This window comes from Aegilops tauschii, chromosome 7, assembly GCF_002575655.3.
Source record: "Aegilops tauschii subsp. strangulata cultivar AL8/78 chromosome 7, Aet v6.0, whole genome shotgun sequence".
Lineage (NCBI taxonomy): Eukaryota > Viridiplantae > Streptophyta > Magnoliopsida > Poales > Poaceae > Aegilops > Aegilops tauschii.
Genome location: NC_053041.3, coordinates 15,213,663 through 15,237,283, shown reverse-complemented (window position 1 = coordinate 15,237,283; position 23,621 = coordinate 15,213,663). Strand labels below are relative to the sequence as shown.

At 44.5% G+C, this 23,621-nt stretch overlaps 1 pseudogene; it reads left to right on the top strand.

Moving 5' to 3' along the window:
* Positions 1 to 326: 326 nt before the first annotated feature.
* LOC109761413 (protein DETOXIFICATION 16-like) lies at positions 327 to 3,068 on the top strand (annotated as a pseudogene).
* The last annotated feature ends 20,553 nt before the right edge of the window (positions 3,069 to 23,621 follow it).

Sequence of the window (23,621 nt, the reverse complement as noted above, 5' to 3'; positions counted from 1 at the left end):
CCAATGCAATATGAGTCTATAACCTAATAAATGAAGTTTTCCATGACACCACACTTATGTTACTATCCACTATAAACTAGCCACAATGAAGAGTAACATAAACTAGTAACATACACATATCCCTAGACTATTTTACTACCTTTCATAGTGGGTAATAACATAAGTATGGTAACATGCAAAGCCTCATTTATTAGGTTATAGACTCATATTGTATTTGGACATGTGATGTTATAGTAACTAGCTAAGTTACTCAAACTATCTCTCTCCTCATTAACTCATTGCCACATAAGCAAATTTGTTGAGTTTGACTCGATGTTACTGCTGACGTTACTCCTATTGTGGCTAGTCTAAAAGTAGTAACATAGTCTAGGAATATGTGTATGCTACTAGTATATGTTACTCTCCATTATGTCTAGTCTAATAATGCAAGTGACGGTATTATGAGAATATATACGTTCCCAAGATGACACAAGTTCAACCAGTCAAACTTGAAAGCTCCGAAGGTCTCACCTGATCCTACAACGAGCACAGTACCACACCCTGCCCTACGACGCGGTCCTTGTGTCCCGCACCTTCGCTGTCTCCTCCTCCAAGTCAACCCCAGCGGGAGCAAGAGATCAGAGATTCACCCGGCAATGGACCACAAGCAAGACACAGAGCCGCTGCTCCCGGCGGCGGACGAATGGTGCCGGCAGGGCCTCGCCGCGGCCGAGGCGAAGCGGCTGGTTCGCCTCGCCGGGCCGATGATCATCAGCTGCTTGCTGCAGAACATCATCAACATAGTATCCCTCATGTTCGTCGGCCACCTCGGCGAGCTTCCCCTCGCCGGCGCCTCCCTCGCCAACTCCGTCGCCAGCGTCACCGGCTTCAGATCATCGTACGCCCATTTCCCTACTCTCATCGATCATACTTATACACACAGCACTCTCTTCAACGACTGGGCTCTGTTCTGATTCTTGCTTGGCATGCATGAGCAATGGCTGTCGCAGATCGGCATGGCGACTGCGCTGGACACGCTGTGCGGGCAGGCGTTCGGCGCGCGGCAGCACCACCTGCTCGGCGTCTACAAGCAGCGCGCCATGGAGGTGCTCGGGCTCACCTGCGTCCCCATCGCCGTCGTCTGGGCGCACACCGGCCGGATCCTCGTGCTCCTCGGCCAGGACCCGCGCATCGCCGCCGAGGCCGGCGCCTACGCGCGGTGGCTCATCCCGTCGCTCACCGTGAGCGTGCCGCTGCAGTGCCACGTCCGGTTCCTGCAGGCGCAGAGCCTCGTCCTGCCCGTGACGGCCAGCTCGGCCGCCGCGGCGTTCTGCCACCTCGCCGTGTGCTGAGCGCTCGTGTTCAAGGCCGGCATGGGTGCCAAAGGCGCCGCGCTCAGCAACGCCATCTCGTACGCCGTGAACCTGGTGATGCTTTTCCTGTACGTCAGGCTGTCGAGCTCCTGCAGGGACACGTGGAACGGGTTCTCCATGGAGGGGTTCAAGGATCTGCGCAAATTCGCCGATCTCGCCGTGCCCTCTGCCATGATGATCTGGTATGTAGCAACTGATTCTCAAAAATACTCACCCAGATTCAAAAAAAAAACGTAGGCTGTTTTGTTGCGCAGTAGACCATACCATACTCCCGGATTTCATTTACATATTACAGGTGAAAACTTTTAACAAATCTTCAAAAACAGGGCCTCTTCTTCACCACTTGATAGAAAGAAACAATGTCATTTTTTGGGTGCAGCTTGGAGTGGTGGGCTTTCGAAACACTTGTGCTGCTGTCTGGTCTTCTGCCGAACCCTCAGCTGGAGACTTCAGTGCTGTCAATTTGGTATAGCCCCACATCAAGCTTCAGAAATTAAAAGCACATCTTTGATCTAGCTAACCTAACAGAGTGTTCAATTATTCTGCAGCCTTAACACTGGGATTCTTCTCTTCATGATGCCATCGGGGCTTGGTTATTCCGTGAGGTAACTTACTACTATCTGCTACCACTCAATACCTACAAGCAAGCATTACACTGCTGGAAATTTGATCGGCTGATCGCCTGATTTCTTCACCCCACACCCACAGCACGCGCGTTTCCAACGAACTTGGTGCTGGACAGCCTCAGGCAGCAAAGTTGGCAACGAGGGTAGTCGTGTACATCGCCTTCTTCTTAGGCTTGTTCCTGACCTTGGGCATGACCCTGCTATGCCACGTTTGGGGGTACATGTACAGCAACGAGCAGGAGGTCGTGGCATACATTGCCAAGATGCTGCCGATTCTTGGGATATCTTTCTTCATAGATGGCCTTCACGGATCTCTCTCAGGCGTGCTCACGGGCTGCGGCAAGCAAAAGATCGGCGCCACGGTGAACCTCGGCGTGTTCTACTTGGCAGGCATCCCTATGGAGGTGCTGCTTGCGTTTGTCTTCCATCTCAATGGAATGGTAAACTCTACCAAGCTCAACATTATCATCTGCAAAAGAAAAACTTAGAATGTAGTATAGTGAAACGACATGATCATCTCTCAACTCAGATGCTGATGATGTTCTTCTCCCAACAGGGCCTTTGGCTCGGCATCGTCTGTGGCAGCCTCATCAAAGTGTTCTTGTTTGCATCTGTCACATGGACCATAGACTGGAGCATGGAAGTAAGTAGAGAACACTGACTGAACACCAACAAAATTCTACCAGGACGCTGCTATAGAGTCTAGCCTAGCCAGGGTGACATCTCTTTCCCTTCCTGTTTTGAATTGCAGGCTACCAAGGCAAAGGACAGGGTATTCGGCTCATCTCTGCCAGTAGCATGAAATTTCAAGCATTACATGGTACAAGTTTCAACTAACTGTTAGGATGCTATGTGTCTTTTTTTTATAAAAAGAAAATCACGGTAGGGCCGTAGGGGACATCCCCTGCATCTGAAATTTCAAGAATCACATGGTACAAGTTTCAACTAACTGTTAGGATGCTATGTGTCTTCTGCTCATCTGTTTGGCAGATCTTCTGCTGATTTGTACGGCAGATTTGTTGTGAGAGAAAAATGCCGTGTGCTGATTGATACGGCAGATTTGTTGTGAGAGAAAAATACTGCAGAAGAAGCCAAAATAAGACAAGCCAAACGGAGTAGCCTCGTCTAGATGTCTACTACAGACTTACTCTACCGACCAAGCTAACAGTAAGTTGTACTCCGTAGATGTTATTGGATCTAAAAAAAAGAAGATGTTATTGGAATATGTAAGAAGAGGTACCACCGAAATATAACTACAGAGGCATGGTGCGTTACAAATTTCAGTACTTAGGTCAATTAGGTGTCGAATTATACACAGTCTATCCAAATTCAGTCAGTTCTTGTCTTTTGAGCCTTTGCCGAACTATCAACGGAATTGCTCTGTTGCCGGATTCGTAGCAGCAGTAGCAGGCGCCGCAGCACGGTTGCCCTTTGGTACAACTGTACTAGTGCGGCTGGATACTAGCCATGGTATTTTCAACAGAATCGGATAATCCTAACTGAGATTCAAAGGTTGGGAAATCAGTATTTCACTTTCTAACAGCTTGAATCAGCAAACTATATATGCAACATGTTACCAAGGAGTTTGGACTAAACACCAAATATTTCACAGTCCCATCTCCCATGCATATCCAAGAATTCGGTCACCCCACATAAAACCTGGGCTATGAGGCAAAATCAATTCAAACAAACACTATCAATTGTCTTGCCAAAAACTAGCTTAGGCTCAAGCTTGTGCAGACCTAGCCGGGCAAGCAAACACCTATGTATATCACCACAAGGTAGACGAGCTTTTAAGCCCTGTTTTTTTCTTGTGCAGCCTACGGCAGATTTGGGTGGATAGCTTTTCATATATCTGAAAACCAGATGTATCTGATAGCCCTTCGCGTGAGTTTTACAGCTTCTGACTTTTGAGGATATTTGCATTTTGATATATATGGAAAGCTAGCCGTCCAAAATTACCCACAGCTGAAACAAACACAGCCTTAATATTCACCTTATTGTGAGCTAGCATGGTTAAATTTAGAAGGGAGGACATATACTTGCGAATGGAGGACGTATACTTTCCCCTACGCTTAAAAAATATTTAGGGCAAGGAGCAATTGACACGTTCAATCAATTGGTATTTTGGATCTTGGTACCTGATTATACATCTTGATGACACTTGAATCATGATGATTGATGAACCATAAAAAGGATCCCCCACTCCAAATCCCATCGGCACCAAGTCTAAACCACCAGGGGAGCAGCGGAGCACAGACCGGCAGGCCATTCTAGCGTCTTTGAACTCTGTTTTTTCTTCGAATACGCAGGATGGCTGCGTATCATTATGATAATAAGAAGGAACAAGAACGTTTATTACAAACAGAACATGTAAATCACCCCAAGACATTAGACGCAAGTACATGTCGGCTTCCAGCAAAAAGAAGCAATAAAACAAGTAGAGTGAGACAGCAGCGCTGTCACCTGTCAGTCGGAGTGCATCGCCCTTTGGTTTCGCATGGATTTTCTTCAGAAAAGAAATAATCTACAGCAATCCGCAACACAATGCTGGTTGGCCAGAGATTTCGAAAGAAAATACCCCCAAACCATTTTGGAAAAGGGAAACGAGAAACCACAAGATCACATATAAATTCGAGTCGGCAACTGCCAACTTTGCCAATCCAATTTAATTTGGTATATATGGTGCCTGATAGATTAATTATCTGAGCAAGTACTGTGAAACCGCACACGCATCAAGTCTGTCGAAACTGCCCGTGACGCTCACCAACAAAAGCGTTCAGAGACATATATATAGCCGACTAGCTCTGAGTATCACTTGTGCTCGTCGTCAGGAAAGAACCGTTTCCTTCTGTTGCACGCAGGATTGCTCATCCACCGACCGGCTGTTTTCAGTTTGCTTGCTGACCTAGGAGGATTCTCTCTCTTTTTTTTTCACTTTCAATTTTCATGCTGAACTTGTACAATGGTTTGTCTGAGCTACACTAATGTCTGGGGTCTAAATTATAACTACATTGGCCGTTAATAATCTACTAGCAAACATGCATGTGCGTTGCAACGGGAGAACAAAATATCATGTGCTCGTTTGTCACCAACCTCATGGTGCAACCATCACTTGTGTGCAAACAATTAGAGATGCTTTTTTATACTTGCGCCTGTCCCTAATGTCTCATTAGGGTCTACTGTCTTCAATTAAGAAGTTCCGGCTAAAATTAGAAAAGGAGCTCAGGGTGGAGAAGGAGAAAACTAATTGGAGAAGACATACCTGGTGATTAGAAGTTATAGCTAGCTATGCAAGCATTCATGTTTAAACTATAGATGGCGGGGCAAAGGATCAATCGCCAAGACCACCAGCACTATTGTGATTATGGGCCTTGCCATGCACATCTATCACGTCTGAGGTCGAGGCCGGCATGCTGCCCGACGTGTCGTCCCACCACATGCATGTACAGTACCGCATCACATCCACGTTGTATGTGAGTGTGGCATCATATAGCTAAGTGTATTCGCGATGGCAGAGACTGGTGTCACGGTTGGAGAACCCGGTCCCTTGTGTACATACGCATAAGACCATCTAGTCACACCAAGTAATTGTCTGCTTTCACGATGGGAGAGACCGGTGTGCAGTCCCATGTCGAACACCTCAATGGCCACCTCAAACAGCTCGGTGACAATCTGGATGTCGTGCCCACGACTTTGTTATGCTATTAAGGCCTGAGGCCTACATGGAGGAGACGATGGCATCATCGGCCTGAAATGCCTGGAGCACGTGGGCAAAGGCGGCGGTTAGGAGACGATTGGGTTGAGGTTACGGGTATATATTTAACATAATAGCTAGCCTAGTCGGTTGATTATTCCGGTCCAAGCCAGACGTGGAGGACGTAAGTTTCGATAGCATCCATACTAATACATTTTGCATGCATCCATTACCAATGCGTTTTGATGACTCGATCATTTTTTGCGGGCACACATATGTTTTGCGTGCATCCGTTACCAATGTGTTTTGATGACTCGATTAATTTTTGCAGGCACACGACGGCTCACATGGGACGGTGGACGACAGATGAAACATGAGCACCCACGTACGTATTTTTTTGTGCCATAGAAGAAACGGGTTAAGGCCTAATTGAGTAGCGAGCAGAGGAATTGGTACGCTAACTTTCCATAGAGAGCTCCAATAGGCGAGCTTCGTTGAAGCGGGTGCGCAAACGGGCCGGCCCATTCCCAAACTTTGAACGAATGTATAAATGTCACGAAAAAATATAATGGCATGTGTGGCAGTCGAACTCGTGACAACCCAATGGATAGATGTGCTGCTAACCAGTAGAGAAACCGACTGATTGTGGCAAAGCGCAGCACTAAATGTAATGTACTAAGTACATCGGCAATCGTTATTTCAATTTGTCAACATTTCTTTGGAAAAATATGAAAAAATCTTAAAAATTGTGAATGATGCATGAAAATTGTGAACACATTTCGAATTCGAACAAACTTTTAAAACATGGATTTTTTTGAAAAAGTGATCAAAATTCTGAAATACATGAAGAAACTTTTGAAATTATGAATATTTATTGATTTTTTATATACGATGTGCAATTTTTACACATACACACACACACAAATATAAATATAAATATAAATATAAATATATAAATATATATATATATATATATATATATATATATATATATATATATATATAGAGAGAGAGAGAGAGAGAGAGAGAGAGAGAGAACAATTTTGTAATATACGTTGAACAATTCTAAGATACACACCATTTTGTGATATACACTAAAAAATATTTAAACACACATTGAATCTTTTTGTGATATACACTGAACAATATTCTATTACATATTGAACATTTTAGTGATATATGGAGAATAACCTTAAAATACAAAATGAACATTTGATGAAAGATGATGAACATTTTCATAATATAGGGTGAGAAATTCCTTAAATACAATGAATATTATCGTCTATAAATACGCAATGAATTTGTATAATACACAAAAAATAAAGAGAAATAGAAAAGAAATAAGGAAATATGGAAAGCAAAAGGAACAAAAAGAAAAAAAAACAGCAGAGTATATGTGGGCCAGACCAAACTGGGGCGTCTGGAGGTCAGCCCAGATAAATTTTATCTTTGCCTAAAAAAAGTTAAATTATAGCAGACCAAATTGGAGGATGGACTTTCTAAATTTTCTCAAAAGCATTTGCTAGGTGAGTTGGCTTGTTTCTGCATTAGCCTTGCTTGCCATCCTAATTTGACTCCCGCTCGGTGCAATTTTTTTATAGCAGACGAATTTTTTCTTTCCGAAGGAAACAGCCGATGAACCAAAAGGATTGCAATCTCGGCCGTCAATCTCTATCATTAATATAAAATTAACGGATATAAAAGGATGACGTATGGAGAACTATGAAAGCCTCCGTCTTTTAATATTAGGTATAGATATTCTATACCTAATATTAAAGTACGGAGCCTTTCCTGGCTCTCCATAAATCACCTATTTATATCCGTTGATTTTGTGTAAATCATAAAGATTGATGGTTTAGATTTAATGGATCTATGCACTAGTGCAGAACCGGGCTTTAGCGCCGGTTCGTAAGGGCACCGGCACTAAAGAGTGGAGACTACCCCCCCCCCCCCCCCCCCTACTACCGGTTCGGCACGAACCGGCGCAAAGTTCCACCACGTGGCACGAGCCAGGCCCGGGTGCTGGTAGACCATTAGTACCGGTTGGTAACACCAACCGGTACTAAATGTTTGGGGGGGGGGGTTGGTTTTATTTTTTATTTTTTCATTAATTTTGTGTTTTCCATTTAATTCTTTTTTGTTTGCTGGTATTTTACGATACTACATATTGTACACATTATGCATATATATAAATAGATTTTCTCGTAGAACCGCATATATATATAAATATATATCATCGAATGTCTCACAACCAACACCATTAATTATTCACACATACACATGTATATATATATATACAATTTCTCCTACATGTTGCCTTGATGCCTTCGGAGCACGATGACAAGTGGTTCATGGGGCGGTAGCGGGTAATAGTATTCTCCTTTGGAATCTATGACCTGGTCGAGCAAAAATCCCGCTATTTCCTCTTGAAGTGCTAGTATGCGCTCCGTTGGTAGGAGCTGCTCCCGCACCTCTCTGAACTGTTAAGTAGGAGATCAATATGCATGTGTATTAGTTGTGTGACTAGATATCGATAATGGTGTAAAAATTTGTGAATAGTGTTCTGACAAACGTACCCAGTCCTGTCTTTGAGATCTGCTCCTTTCGGATGCCATCATGCGAATGTTCTCGCAAACGTAGTATGCACACAGATCAGTCTCCGACACCTGCTTCAGGGCCTTTTACGAGAATGGAATTGAATCAGATAATGATTAGTCAAGCATAATAATTAAAGAGATGGTAGCTAGCTAGCTAGCTAGTACTACTTAATTACTTACCTTTAGTCGATACCAAAACAGCTTTTTTGCCCATTTGCCTGGAGTCACCTTGATGAACTTTGCCCAAGCCCTGCCCGCCGGCAAAGAAAATTAATAAAGGGGTTATTAAATAGTTCATATCAGGAAATGACGAACTAAATAGGCCGAGATATAGTTAATAATGATTGAAATTACCTGTTGACTATCCCAAACAAGATGGTGTAGTCACTTTCTTTTTTAAGTAGTGAGTCCAGTACTTCAACTTTTCCTTTTTCAACTTTAATGTCTAACAAGATCCAGTGGAAACTGCATGGGCACACGTTTGCATGTCTTAATTAAGCGGGCATGTGCATAACACTAATCAACTACCGTAAACCCTATACACTTAATTATTAACATCTAGCTAGCTAGTAAGCAAAAACAGAATTTGTAGTACTAGACAGTGTGACTCACAGGAAGTTATAAGGAAGTAGTATATCTTCATTGGTATTGAGGCGCTTGAAGAACTCTAGCATGCTTTCCTCTAAACTTGGTCGACAACTTGACATATTCCATGTGTACTCATTAATGGTATTTGGGTCAATGAACCCAATGCCATAGCGTCCAGATTTTTTGATTTCATACATCTTCATCCTGCATATAATACCACAGAAAAGAATATAGTGAGGATAATTACAGGTAATGATTGATCAAAACGATCACTACAGCTAGCTTGACACTTAAATTGCAGAAAGAAATCACTTACAGACAATTGCAACTGACGATAGATTTGTCGAGTGCGTCTTGATTGTATACTGAAATAGTTCTGAATACTCAACGGACAAAGCTTTCTCATGGAAGTAATGCTCCTCCTTGACATTCACCATGAGGGACTCTCGATTTGAAATCTTGGTAATGTTCATGTACCATTGATGCAATTCATACATTCTCGTTGGGAGGTTCTTGACCTCGTCTGGCTCGACCAAAAGTTGGCCCCAGACATATTTCCGTTTTATTTCCTCCTCTCTAAGCGGAGACATGGGCTCGATATCGAGGAGCTGTTCAACAGTGATCTTGAGCATTTCAGCCTGCATTATATACTCCTCGGTTATTACCACATTGCCCAGCTGGGGAGCGTAAACGGTTTGCCCACAATAATATTGGGCACGCGTACTCTCATGTGTTGTTGGCACAACAAGCGGGGGGATCGATTGTGCCGCCTGTTCTCCCAGCTGGGGAACGGTTTTCCCGCATTTTTTGACAACTGCTTGTTGGCTCGAGCTCGAGCTCGCTTCTTTCTGTAGTCGTGCTCGATGTGCCTTCCTGATTTGGTGCTCATAGTCTGAGTCAACAGGCTTGGGAGCTGGTGGTCTAGCCATACGAATGAAGTGGTCAATCTTTTCCTCACGCACTTTCTCCCTCGGCGGCGGTGCCGGTTTCGGTCCAAAATGGGTCTTCACTATGGCTTCGTTTTGCTCCTCGGTCATGTCGTAAGGCCTCTGAGGAAGAGGAGCGAGGCTTGGACCATATTTATATCGCTTGTCTCCGCCTGTACTACCTCGACTCGTACCGCTACGCACCATAGCTGCGGCGTGTCTCTTCTGCGATTGCTGAGGCGGCGTAGACGGCTGACGTGGCTGAGTTGGAGCAGGAGGAGTGGCCTGACGCTGTGCCGGACTTGAAGCAGGAGGTGTGGCCTGACACGGTGTTGGACTTGAAACAGGAGGAGTGGCCTGACGCTGTGCCAGACTTGAAGCAGGAGTCTGCTCACGCGTTCGTGGACTTGGAGGAGCGAGAGTCTGCTGACACGGTGGCGGACTTCGAGGAGGAGTCGGCTCACGCGTTTGTGGACTTGGAGGAGTGGGAGTGTGCTGACTCGGTGGCAGACTTCGAGGAGGAGTCAGCAGACGCAATGTCGGTGGACTTCGAAAGATGATGCAATCCTTTCTCCTTAGGATGATACGATGTATGGCCTCTCTCAGTGTGTGCTCGACATCACCTCCAGGAATGTCAAGCTGTAGCCCCGAATATGGGTCCACCACCTCATCAACCAAGACACGAGCATAGCCCACTGGAATCGGGGTGCAATGGAAGGTTGCTTCGAGGGTAATTGTAAAAGCAACGGCGTCCGCCACCTTCATGCATGGATATGTTCTTCATTTTGAAGTGTAGCTCACAGTTAGTGTTCTCTATGATGTCATCCACAGGGTATGTATCCAGCAGTGTGTCGCCCGGGGCGGAACCAACGCTGCTTCTCGGCATGGTTGGGACGGTGCCATCCAATGCTGGACGATCATCCGCTTGCTGCTGCCGCTGCTGAGACCCCCTTTCCTGGCTAAGTGAGTCGATCTGCTATTGCTGCTGGTGGAATTTGAGTGCCAAGTCCGCGTGCCTTGCTTCTAGGCCTTGAAGGCGTTTTGCGTCCTGCTTCCTCTGCTCCTCCTCCAGCTTCCTCTTCTTCTCCTCCTCCATCTTCTTTCTTGCACGGGTCCTGTAGTCGTCGTTCCATTCCGAAAAGCCCTCATACCAGGGAATAACGCCCTTGCCTCATGTTCTTCCCGAGTGTTCAGGATTTCCCAGGGCGCGCGTAAGCTCGTCGTTCTCTCTGTTGGGCATGGACACCCCCTTTCGAGCATCTTCTATTGCATCAAGTAACTTTTGTTCGGCTCCTTTTATACTTGCCTTCTTCGAAACCAGGCCTATCATCGGGTCCAACGCCCCCCATGCGCATAGAACCAAGTTCTGCACCTGGGGGGCCAGCTCCTAGTAACCGGAGTGACCCCTGCATCCTCCATCTCTTGCTCAGACTTATCCCACTTAGGCATTGCCACCGCGTAGCCACCTGGACCCAGACTACGGAACTGCGTCTTTTTTGCGGCATTGGCCTTGTTTTTTCTCGACCGTTCCTTAGATATTCTGATTCCTTGAATTTCATGAAAGCGGGCCAGTGTTCTCTTTGCTTCTCCAGTGTTCCCTTGAATTCTGGAGTCTTCCTTTCTGCAGCGAGGTAGTTGGCCCATACAGTTTTCTTGTGGGTGTTGAATGCAATTGTCATCTTCTTAAGAGCAGTGTCCTTGACTTTCTTCACATCTGCATCAGTGAAATAATCTGGTAGGGTGAAATGTTCCATGAGAGATTCCCAAAGCTTTTGTTTTGCTCTGTCGTCAACCCAAGTAACATCTGCACGTTTAGTTTTTGGCTCTTTCAATTCTTGAATGGAGACCGGGAGTTGGTCCTTCACAAGAACTCCGCACTGACGAGTCCACTTGTTCGCAATGTTCTTAGGCGTGAGGGGTTCACCATTAGCGTTGATGTAGTCGATGTTGTACTTTACACCCTCCATCAACTTTTTGTCCGAGCCTCGCTTTGTCCTGCTGTCTGTAGAAGCAGATTTGCTCGATCCGGAGGGCTGAAAGAAAAAAAAGATCAATTCGTTAATATATCTTCAAATTGAAAAAAAACATGTGATGATCACCAGATGACTGCTTATATAAATATACCTCGCCGGTAGTCTTTGTTATTTCAAGATCAACATTGTCTGTGTCATCATAAACATTGTCTGCGTCATCATAATCATAATCATAGTTCATGACTTCATCAGCTCGGTCGTCGAGATCGAATATCTTATCATCACACTCCCCGGTATTGTTCAGATATTTGGAGCCGTCATCTGCTTCATTCAGATCATCTAGCCTGCGAGGGCTGCGTATGATCTCGAACAATTCCTCTTCTCTCTCTCTGCCGGTATTGTCCGCCATAGCTTTTACTTAACTAATACAGAAGAAATATAAAACAATTTAGTATTCAAATTACAATACATGGATGCAATCAATAAGGAAAAACTGAATCATATAGTACATAATATGCATCGTCTAGAATAATATATAATCTCGAATACATCGTCACGAATAATATATATAATCTCGAATACATCGTCTCGAATATTATATATCGAATACTACAGAAGAATCTAGGCCACTCGCGGTTCCTGGGGCGCGGGCGGTGGACACCCAAAGAGAAGGAACCATCACAGGATCATATGTCCGGTCATCTGCCCAAAGAACCTGCCAGGTATTGGAGAACCTGACGTCCATAGCAGCCATGTAGCGATGGACGTGCTCGTCCTCCTCCCTGACACGGCGATGCACCACCTCCGGCGGGGCCGGCTCCCTCTGCACCGAATGTGGCCCACACGAACGCCACCAAAGGAGATCAGGGTCGACGACGGGACCCGAGGCCGGGTTCCTCACCAAGCGGCGCGCCCCTCCAGGTCGCACCTCCCAGAGCCAGCCCGGCGGAGCCCAGTCCCAGACATGGGTCAGCCGGACATCGTCGCGAACGGGTCGACGGCGAGGATGCGGGCCGGGCATCGTCGAGAACAAATACTATATGCCCGCAAAAAGTAACATTTTTTAAATGATTGGATTGTGATAACTAAAATTCTATATGCAAATTCTAACAATTTGACATTAATCTAATTCATCTAACTAAAACTAATTCTAAAATTTCTAACATTTCTATATATATAACTAACATTTCTATAACATTCCTAATATCTTATATTTACTAATTGGAGGCACCTTTAAAGCCATCTCATTAATCCACATCATCGAAATTAGTTACACCGTTGGATTAAATAATTAACGCCAGAGATAAAAAGAAAACTTACGTAACACAAATGGTCCAAAAATACGCTGCTGACACGTTCAAACAAAGGAAGCATCAATCGTTGCCTTAAAAAATAAATCCTCCTTCCATTAAAACTACAACCCTGTAGAGGAAAAAAATAGATCCGTTTGATTAAAAAAAGGTTATTCATAATGAGCGTCATATGAAGATTTCTTTTCTATCAACAGATATCCTGAACGTCATATGTGATTTAATTCCAAATTGATAAGTTAAAAAAGAAAGTCCATAATGAGCGCTTTAGCATGTGTCAGCACGCTAAAAATAGAGAGTCCATATATGGTTTGTCATTCCGCAAAAAGGAAAAAAGGATTGCTACAAGTAATACGTGATTTAAGTCCAACATGGCAAGTTAAAACTCATGTTCGAGAGTCCATCCATGCTAAAAGTGGTACAAAATACCTGATTGGAGTCCAACGTGATAAGGTTTTTGAAGAAAAGTCCAATTTCATAGAACAAATAGTACTACTCATGCACGTATGTGTACAGTGTGTCCATGCATAAAGACATGTGTACAAAAACAATACAAGGGCCATGCCAAAAAAATAAAAGCTAACGTGTACTGCCAGAAAAATTTAAACCAACGTGTACGGCCATTGAAACGTGGTTTGAAACAAAAAAATATATAAGAAGGTCCTCCTATAACGGGAAACACGATTAATTCTCCTTCTAGATAGGGATCCTTTTTTTGCGAGAAAGATAGGGATCTTTTATGTGCAAGTAGAATCAAAGAATGGACACATATAAAGTGGTAGAGGTTTGGTCATATAACGGAGCGCTATGGATTTTATAAGGAATTTAATTTGTAAATTCAGATTCGATGGAAGGTTCTTTGAATCTTCTCAGTTTCCATGCCGAGTCACGATGGACGATGCTCTAAAGGAGGTGCGTCGATGGTTCACCGATGCAGAGCAACTCAAACTCCGTTGGGTCCGTTCCTCAATGCAGTTGCTCAATGTAGTTTGTCTAGCAATCCAATGGCCGTAGTCTTAGTGTGCAACGCGAGACTCACGCCCAACATTTGGTCTGTCGATCGCGAGGCCCGATTTCATCCTCATTATGGCCCTCAGAAACACCAGCATATATGTTTGCGTAATTCCAAAATATATTGCACTTCTTTTGGCCTGGGGAGAATACGAGAGTCAAAACAACTGGATAGGTTAGTCTTCTCAATACTCAAGACGCAGGTTTGATCTTTTCGTGGACCTAGGATGAGTTTGATCCTTTGTTTGCAATGTAAAAAAAATATCTCTTTGATGACCCTTGCAACTTCATCAATAAAATCTTCTTCGGACTAAAACAGGGGAAACTATTCACGCAAAAAGAACAAGCAAACACATCTCTCCCTCAAAGAAACAGGGAAAAACATCTCCCTCTGCTCCTATCCGTGGCCGCTGATGCCTCTCCTTCAATTCTCCTCTCCTATCTATGGCCGTCGGCGGCAGTTTATCTCAGCGAAGGATATCCCCATCACCATCAAGTGTTCTCTCCCACCCGCATGGCCATCGACAAACCACAAAGGGGCCCAAATCCAGGTGCCGCAAGGGATGATGAGCGACCCCAAGCAACAATTGATCTCACTATTTGTTAGGATCACTCCGTCTCCATCACTACATCCACTGCCAGCTTAAAAGTGCACCCACGTTTCTCATCTAACAAAGGCCAACAATCAAATCCATCCTCTAACAATTCTCCATGGCTTAAAGTTCCGAGTAAACTACAATCATAGGATGAGGTGTACCGTGGTTGGACATTGGGTCCAACCAAGGCACACATGCTTGTTTTCTAATAATAATCTACATCAACATATTGATATTACTGTTTGCCGTTTTGAATGTTCACAAATTTGTTATATTAAATATTAAAAATGCTAGCCCGTGCAGGTGCACGGGTTGACGACTAGTTTCTATAACTAAAAAACAGAAAAATTGCTAACATTTCTATAAATATTTCTATAACTAAAAAAACAGAAAAAATTTATAACATTTCTATATAACTAACATTTCTATAACATTTCTAATATTTCTATAACTGAAAAACAGAAAAATTTCTAACATTTCTATAGATATTACTATAACTAAAAAACAGAAAAATTTCTATAACTAAAATTTATAACTAAAAAACTAATGTGTGTGTGTGTGTGTGTGGACATGGCGGCTGGGGCAGGAGCTCATCGGCGAGGCGCGGCGACGGGGGGCGGCGACGGGGACGGAGACGGACGGTGACGACGGGGATGGGGACGGGGCGGCGACGACGGGGACGGGGACGGCCGGGGCGGCGACGGCGACGGACGGCGACGGGGGCGGCGACGAGGGGCAGCGGCGACGGGGCAGAGGAGAGAGAAGCAGAGGGAGAGATGAGAAACTGAATTTTTTTGAAGTGCTTTCTTATATAGAACACCCCTTTAGTACCAGTTGGAGCCACCAACCGGTACTAAAGGTCTGTTTTGGCCAGGCCAAGCGGTGGGAAGCGCCCCCCCTTTAGTACCGGGTGGTGGCACCAACCGGTACTAAAGACCCACCCTTTAGTACCGGTTGGAGCCACGACCCGGTACTAAAGGGTGCGCGCTGCCAGGCGAGGGCGCAGAAGTTTAGTCCCACCTCGCTAGTTGAGGAGCGCCAAGACCAGTTTATAAGCCCCTGCGCGGGCAGTGCATTGAGCTCCTCTCAAAAGCAGGCCTTCTGTGCCTACCTCTCCAACTCTGCCTGTGGGCCTACTGGGCTTGCGGGCCTGCATCCTCGCCCAACTACAGGTTGGGTTTCTCGTCGTATGCAGGCCGCTCTGGCCTTGTAATGGGCTTTTTTATTTTCTTATTTTTTTGCTTTATTTATTTTTGCTTTATTTATTTTTGAGTTGTTTTTTGCTGTATTTAGAGTTTCTTTGTGAATATTTGTGCTTTAGGTACAAAAAATTACAAACTTTCTGTTAGTGCCGGTATTTTTCAAATTTGAATAGTTTAAATTTTGAATTATTTGAAATTTGTGTGAATCACTAGTTTGTGAATAACTTAACTTTGAAAATAGATTTTTCAGTGATTCTTTTTTCTTATGTTTAATATTAGTGTGTTTTATCATTATATTCAATTTCGTAATGCTTAGGTTATTTAAAAAATGAAATGCCTTTGTAACAGATGAGTTTTCGTCCGAAACCCTGATACTTCGAAAGAGATTGTCCAATTTGTACACGAAGTGCATCCAGTTTTTGCGGTAACCCTCTCTACTTTTTTGCACATGCTATGTGGGTGAAATTATGATACCATGCCAACTTTCAACCTTTTCTGAGTTCATTTGAAATGCTTTTCAATTTCAGGGTCATTTAGCTGAAAAAATCAGTAAATGCATGAAAGAATTTGTTTGCACATAAAATTTCTTCGCGTTTCAAATGCCAAAACACATAACTACCCTAACTATTACAGAGATTCCCTCCTGGGTGTGAAACACGGAAGAAAGTGATGATAGTGAAGCCGATCACATCCTAGATCTTTGGGTGTGAAACTTTTTCTTCGCGTGTGTCCCTTTGCGCCGTAGCCATGGAAAATCTTCATCATTTAACTGGATGCTCGGGTCAATATTCACTGTGAATGGAGCAATTTCATCAAACTTTTCATAATCTTCTGACATGTCTGTCTTGTCATCCGCTCCCACGATGTTTCTCTTCCCAGAAAGAACTATGTGGCGCTTTGGCTCATCGTATGATGCATTCGCTTCCTTATCTTTTCTTTTTCTCGGCTTGGTAGACATGTCCTTCACATAGAAAACCTGTGCCACATCATTGGCTAGGCGAATGGTTCGTCTGCATACGCAAGATTGTGGAGATCCACTGTTGTCATTCCGTACTGCGGGTCTTCCGTTACCCCGCCTCGTGTCATATTGACCCATTTGCACCGAAACAAAGGGACCTTCAAACCACGTCCATAGTCAAGTTCCCATATGTCCTCTATGTAACCATAATATGTTTCCTTTCCCGTCTTGGTTGTTGCATCAAAGCGGACACCACTGTTTTGGTTGGTGCTCTTCTTATCTTGGGCGATCGTGTAAAATGTATTACCATTTATCTTGTACCCTTTGAAAGTCATTATATTCGAAGATGGTAACTGGGACATCGAGTACAGGTCATCTTCAATAGAGGCGTCATGCATGGTACGTGTCTGCAACCAGCCGGCGAAACTCCTGGTTTGTTCACGTGTAATCGAGTCATCAGACCACTCCGGGTGTTTGGAGCGTAGAAAATTCTTGTGTTCGTCCATATACGGAGCCACCAAGGCGGAATTCTGTAGAACTGTGTAGTGTGCTTCAGTGAGAGAATGTCCGTCCATACATATTAGTTGATTCCCTCCTAGCGTGCCTTTTCCATCCAGTCTGCCCTTATGCCGCGATTCAGGAACACCAATCGACTTAAGGTCAGGAATAACGTCAATACAAAACTCAATGACCTCCTCATTGTGATGGCCCTTGGAGATGCTTCCTTCTGGCCTAGCACGGTTATGAACATATTTCTTTAAGACTCCCATGAACCTCTCAAAGGGGAACATATTGTGTAGAAATACAGGAACCAAAACGTTAATCTCTTCGCATAGGTGAACTAGGACGTGTGTCATGATGTTGAAGAAGGATGCTGGGAACACCAACTCGAAACTGACAAGACATTGCACCAAATCATTCTCTAACCTTGGTATGATTTCTGGATCGATTACCTTCTGAGAGATTGCATTGAGGAATGCACATAGCTTCACAATGGCTAATCGAACGTTATCCCTAGAAGCCCCCTCAATGCAACCGGAAGCAGTTGCGTCATAATCACGTGGCAGTCATGAGACTTTAGGTTCTGGAACTTTTTCTCTGCCATGTTTATTATTCCCTTTATATTCAACGAGAAGCTAGACGGTACCTTAATACTGAGCAGGCATTTAAAGAAGATTTCCTTCTCATCTTTGGTAAGAGCGTAGCTGGCATGACCCTGATGTATGCCGTCTTTTCCGTGCATACGTTGCTGGTCCTCCCGTGCCTCAGGTGTATCTTTTGTCTTCCCATACACGCCCAAGAAGCCAAGCAGGGTCACGCAATGATTCTTCGTCATGTGCATCACGTCGATTGCGGAGCGGACCTCTAGGTCTTTCCAATAGGGCAGGTCCCAAAATATAGATTTCTTCTTCCACATGGGTGCGCGTCCGTCAGCGTCATTCGGAATAGGTTGTCCGCCAGGACCCTTTCCAAAGACTACCTTCAAATCCTTGACCATATCATGTACATCAGCACCAGTACGGTGGCGAGGCTTCGTCCGGTGATCCGCCTCATCTTTGAAATGCTTGCCTTTCTTTCTTACGGGATGCCTGATCGGAAGAAATCGACGATGTTCCAGGTACATATTCTTCTTACAATTATTCAAATATATACTGTCGGTATCATCCAAACAGTGCGTGCATGCGCGGTATCCCTTATTTGTCTGTCCTGAAAGGTTACTGAGAGCAGGCCAATCATTGATGGTCACGAACAGCAACGCCTTTAGGTCAAATTCTTCCTGTCCATGCTCATCCCACGCACGTACACCTGTTCCATTCCATAGCTGTAAGAGTTCTTCAACTAATGGCCTTAGGTACACATCAATGTCGTTGCCCGGTTGCTTAGGGCCTTGGATGAGCACTGGCATCATAATGAACTTCCGCTTCATGCACAACCAAGGAGCAAGGTTATACAAACATAGAGTCACAGGCCAGGTGCTATGGTTGCTACTCTGCTCCCCAAAAGGATTAATGCCATCTGCGCTTAGACCAAACCATACGTTCCTTGCGTCATCTGCAAACTCCTTCCCGTACTTTCTCTCGATTTGTCTCCACTGCGACCCGTCAGCGGGTACTCTCAACTTTCCATCTTTCCTACGGTCTTCTCTGTGCCACCGCATCGCCTTGGCATGCTTTTTGTTTTGGAACAAACGTTTCAACCGTGGTATTATAGGAGCATACCACATCACCTTGACAGGAATCTTCTTCCTGGGCGCTCGCCCTCGACATCACCAAGGTCATCTCGGCTGATCTTATAACGCAATGCACCGCATACCGGGCAAGCATTCAAATCCTCACTCACCGCGGTAGAGGATGCAGTCATTAGGGCATGGATGTATCTTCTGCACCTCTAACCCTAGAGGGCAGACGGCCCTCTTTATTTCGTATGTACTCTCGGGCAATTTGTTGTCCTTTGGAAGCATATTCTTTATCATTACCAGCAACTTTCTAAATCCCTTGTCAGATACACCATTCTCTGCCTTACATTGCAGCAATTCCAGTGTGGTGCCCAACTTTTTCTTGTCAGCTTCGCAATTCGGGTACAACAATTTCTTGTGATCCTCTAACATGCGCTGCAACTTCTTCTTCTCCAAATCACTTTCGCAGTTTCTCTTTGCATCGGCAATGGCCCGACCTAGATCATCAGCGGGTTCATCTGATGCCTCTTCTTCAGCTTCTTCCCGCATTGCCGGCTCAGCTTCTCCCCCATTGTTGTATCATCGTATTCAGGAACCCATGGCCAGGATAGTTGTCGTCGTCCTCTTCTTCTTCATTGTCTTCCATCATAACCCCTCTTTCTCCATGCTTGGTCCAAACAATATAGTGGGGCATGAAACCGGACTTAAACAGGTGGGAGTGAATGGTTTTTGACGTAGAGTAATTGTGATCATTCTTACAGACAGCACATGGACAAGGCATAAAACCATGCGCCCGCTTGTTTGCCTCAGCCGCAAACAAAAAAGTTTGCACGCCATTAATGAACTCGGGAGAGTATCGGTCATCGTACATCCATTGTCGGCTCATCTTCATTACACAACACCGAAAAGACCAAATTAATACAAGTTCATACATAAAGTCCATACATAAAGTTCACACAACACTTAAATGCAACAAACAAATAACTCTTTAACTAAAGCATTTAAATGCAACCACAAATGCGATCAAGATCGCAACTAAGGTAACAATTGATCCAACAGCATAATGATACCAAGCCTCACTATCAATGGCATATTTTCTAATCTTTCTAATCTTCAAGCGCATTTTCTCCATCTTGATCTTGTGATCATCGACGACATCGGCAACGTGCAACTCCAATTCCATCTTCTCCCCCTCAATTCTTTTCAATTTTTCTTTCAAATACTCGTTTTCTCTTTCAACTAAATTTAACCTCTCAACAATAGGGTCGGTTGGAATATCCGGTTCACAAACCTCCTAGATAAAAATATCTATGTCAACTTGATGGGCATAATTTGTCATAAACACGAAATGCAACAACTAGTTTTAAAAGAGAATATACCACATCAGAATCATAACAAGGACGAGGGCCGACGGAGACGGATATCAAAACCATGGCACTATGTATAACAAACAACGTACGGGTAAGATAATTATACGAGTAACTATATATCCAAATCACACAAACATAAATTTGGTAATGTAAAACATTCATGAACAAGAGGCTCACCACAAGGTAGTGCCGGCGACGGGACGGTGCGGGCGATCGACGGTGGTTACGACGGAGATTTAGAAGGCACTAAGTAAACCACACCTACATATGCAAACTAAGTGTTATTTTTTTTCCTCAAATTGCATATAAATCAAATACTAGCACATATATTTCCTCCCAAATTACTAAACTCATAAATTAATCACTATACAAAGCATTGCCAGAGCTAATCTAGCAATGAGAGATGAATGGACAAAGTTGTTAACCTTTGTGATCATTTGAATGGATGGGGGCCTTCAAATCTTGACAAATTTTGGGCAAAATGTGTGATGAGCTCGAGAGGAAGAGGGGAAGAACAGCGAGGAAAGGGGAATGAAGGAAATATGCCATAGAGGCAATAATAAAGTTATTATTTATTTCCTTATATCGTGATAAATGTTTATTATTCATGCTAGAATTGTATTAACCGGAAACGTAATACTTGTGTGAATACATAGACAAACAGAGTGTCACTAGTATGCCTCTACTTGACTAGTTCGTTGATCAAAGATGGTTATGTTTCCTAGCCATTGACATGGGTTGTCATTTGATTAACGGGATCACATCATTAGGAGAATGATGTGATTGACTTGACCCATTCCGTTAGCTTAGCACTTGATCGTATAGTATGTTGCTATTGCTTTCTTCATGACTTATACATGTTCCTATGACTATGAGATTAGGCAACTCCCGTTTACCGGAGGAACACTTTGTGTGCTACCAAACGTCACAACGTAACTGGGTGATTATAAAGGTGCTCTACAGGTGTCTCCGAAGGTACTTGTTGGGTTGGCGTATTTCGAGATTAGGATTTGTCACTCCGATTGTCGGAGAGGTATCTCTGGGCCCACTCGGTAATGCACATCACTTAAGCCTTGCAAGCATTGCAACTAATGAGTTAGTTGCGGGATGATGTATTACGGAACGAGTAAAGAGACTTGCCGGTAACGAGATTGAACTAGGTATTGAGATACCGACGATCAAATCTCGGGCAAGTAACATACCAATGACAAAGGGAACAACGTATGTTGTTATGCGGTCTGACCGATAAAGATCTTCGTAGAATATGTGGGAGCCAATATGAGCATCCAGGTTCCGCTATTGGTTATTGACCGGAGACGTGTCTCGGTCATGTCTACATAGTTCTCGAACCCGTAGGGTCCGCACGCATAACGTTTCGATGACAGTTATATGATGAGTTTATATGTTTTGATGTACCGAAGGTTGTTCGGAGTCCCGGATGTGATCACGGACATGACGAGGAGTCTCGATATGGTCGAGATATGAAGATTGATATATTGGAAGCCTATATTTGGATATCGGAAGTGTTCCGGGTGAAATCGGGATTTTACCGGAGTACCGGAGGGGTTACCGGAACCCCCCGGGGGTTAATGGGCCATAGTGGGCCTTAGTGGAGAAGAGGAGAGGCGGCCCGGGCAAGGACCGCGTGCCCCCCCCAGTCCGAATAGGACAAGGAGAGGGGGGCGGCGCCCCCCTTTCCTTCTTCTCCTCCACCTCTTTCCCCCTCTTCTCCTAATCCAACAAGGAAAAGGGAGGGAGTCCTACTCCCGGTGGGAGTAGGACTCCTCCTGGCGTGCCCCCTCCTGGCCGGCCGCACCTCCCCCCTTGCTCCTTTATATACGGGGGCAGGGGGGCACCCTAGAGACACAACAATTGATCGTTTGATCTTTTAGCCGTGTGTGGTGCCCCCCTCCACCATAGTCCACCTCGATAATACTATAACGGTGCTTAGGCGAAGCCCTGCGTCGGTAGAACATCATCATCGTCACCACGCCATAGTGCTGACGAAACTCTCCCTCAACACTCGGCTGGATCGGAGTTTGAGGGACGTCATCGGGCTGAACGTGTGCTGAACTCGGAGGTGCCGTGCGTTCGGTACTTGATCGGTCGGATCGTGAAGACATACGACTACATCAACCGCGTTGTGCTAACGCTTCCGCTTTCGGTCTACGAGGGTACGTGGAGAACACTCTCCCCTCTCGTTGCTATGCATCACCATGATCTTGCGTGTGCGTATGAATTTTTTTGAAATTACTACGTTCCCCAACAGTGGCATCAGAGCCTGATTTTATGCGTAGATGTCATATGCACGAGTAGAACACAAGTGAATTGTGGGCGATATAATTCATACTGCTTACCAGCATGTCATACTTTGGTTCGGCGGTATTGTTGGATGAAGCGGCCCGGACCAACATTACGCGTACGCTTATGCGAGACTGGTTCTACCGACGTGCTTTGCACATAGGTGGCTTGCGGGTGTCAGTTTCTCCAACTTTATTTGAACCGAGTGTGGCTACGCCCGGTCCTTGCGAAGGTTAAAACAGCACCAACTTGACAAACTATCGTTGTGGTTTTGATGCGTAGGTAAGAACGGTTCTTGCTAAGCCCGTAGCAGCCACGTAAGATTTGCAACAACAAAGTAGAGGACGTCAAATTTGTTTTTGCAGGGCATGTTGTGATGTGATATGGTCAAGACATGATGCTAAATTTTATTGTATGAGATGATCATGTTTAGTAACCGAGTTATCGGCAACTGACAGGAGCCATATGGTTGTCGCTTTATTGTATGCAATGCAATCGCCCTGTAATGCTTTACTTTATCACTAAGCGGTAGCGATAGTCGTAGAAGCATAAGATTGGCGAGACGACAACAATGCTACGATGGAGATCAAGGTGTCGCGCCGGTGACGATGGTGATCATGACGGTGCTTCGGAGATGGAGATCACAAGCACAAGATGATGATGGCCATATCATATCACTTATATTGATTGCATGTGATGTTTATCTTTTATGCATCTTATCTTGCTTTGATTGACGGTAGCATTATAAGATGATCTCTCATTAAATTTCAAGATAAAAGTGTTCTCCCTGAGTATGCACCGTTGCCAAAGTTCGTCGTGCCCAGACACCACGTGATGATCGGGTGTGATAAGCTCTACGTCCATCTACAACGGGTGCAAGCCAGTTTTGCATGCGCGGAATACTCAGGTTAAACTTGACGAGCCTAGCATATGCAGAT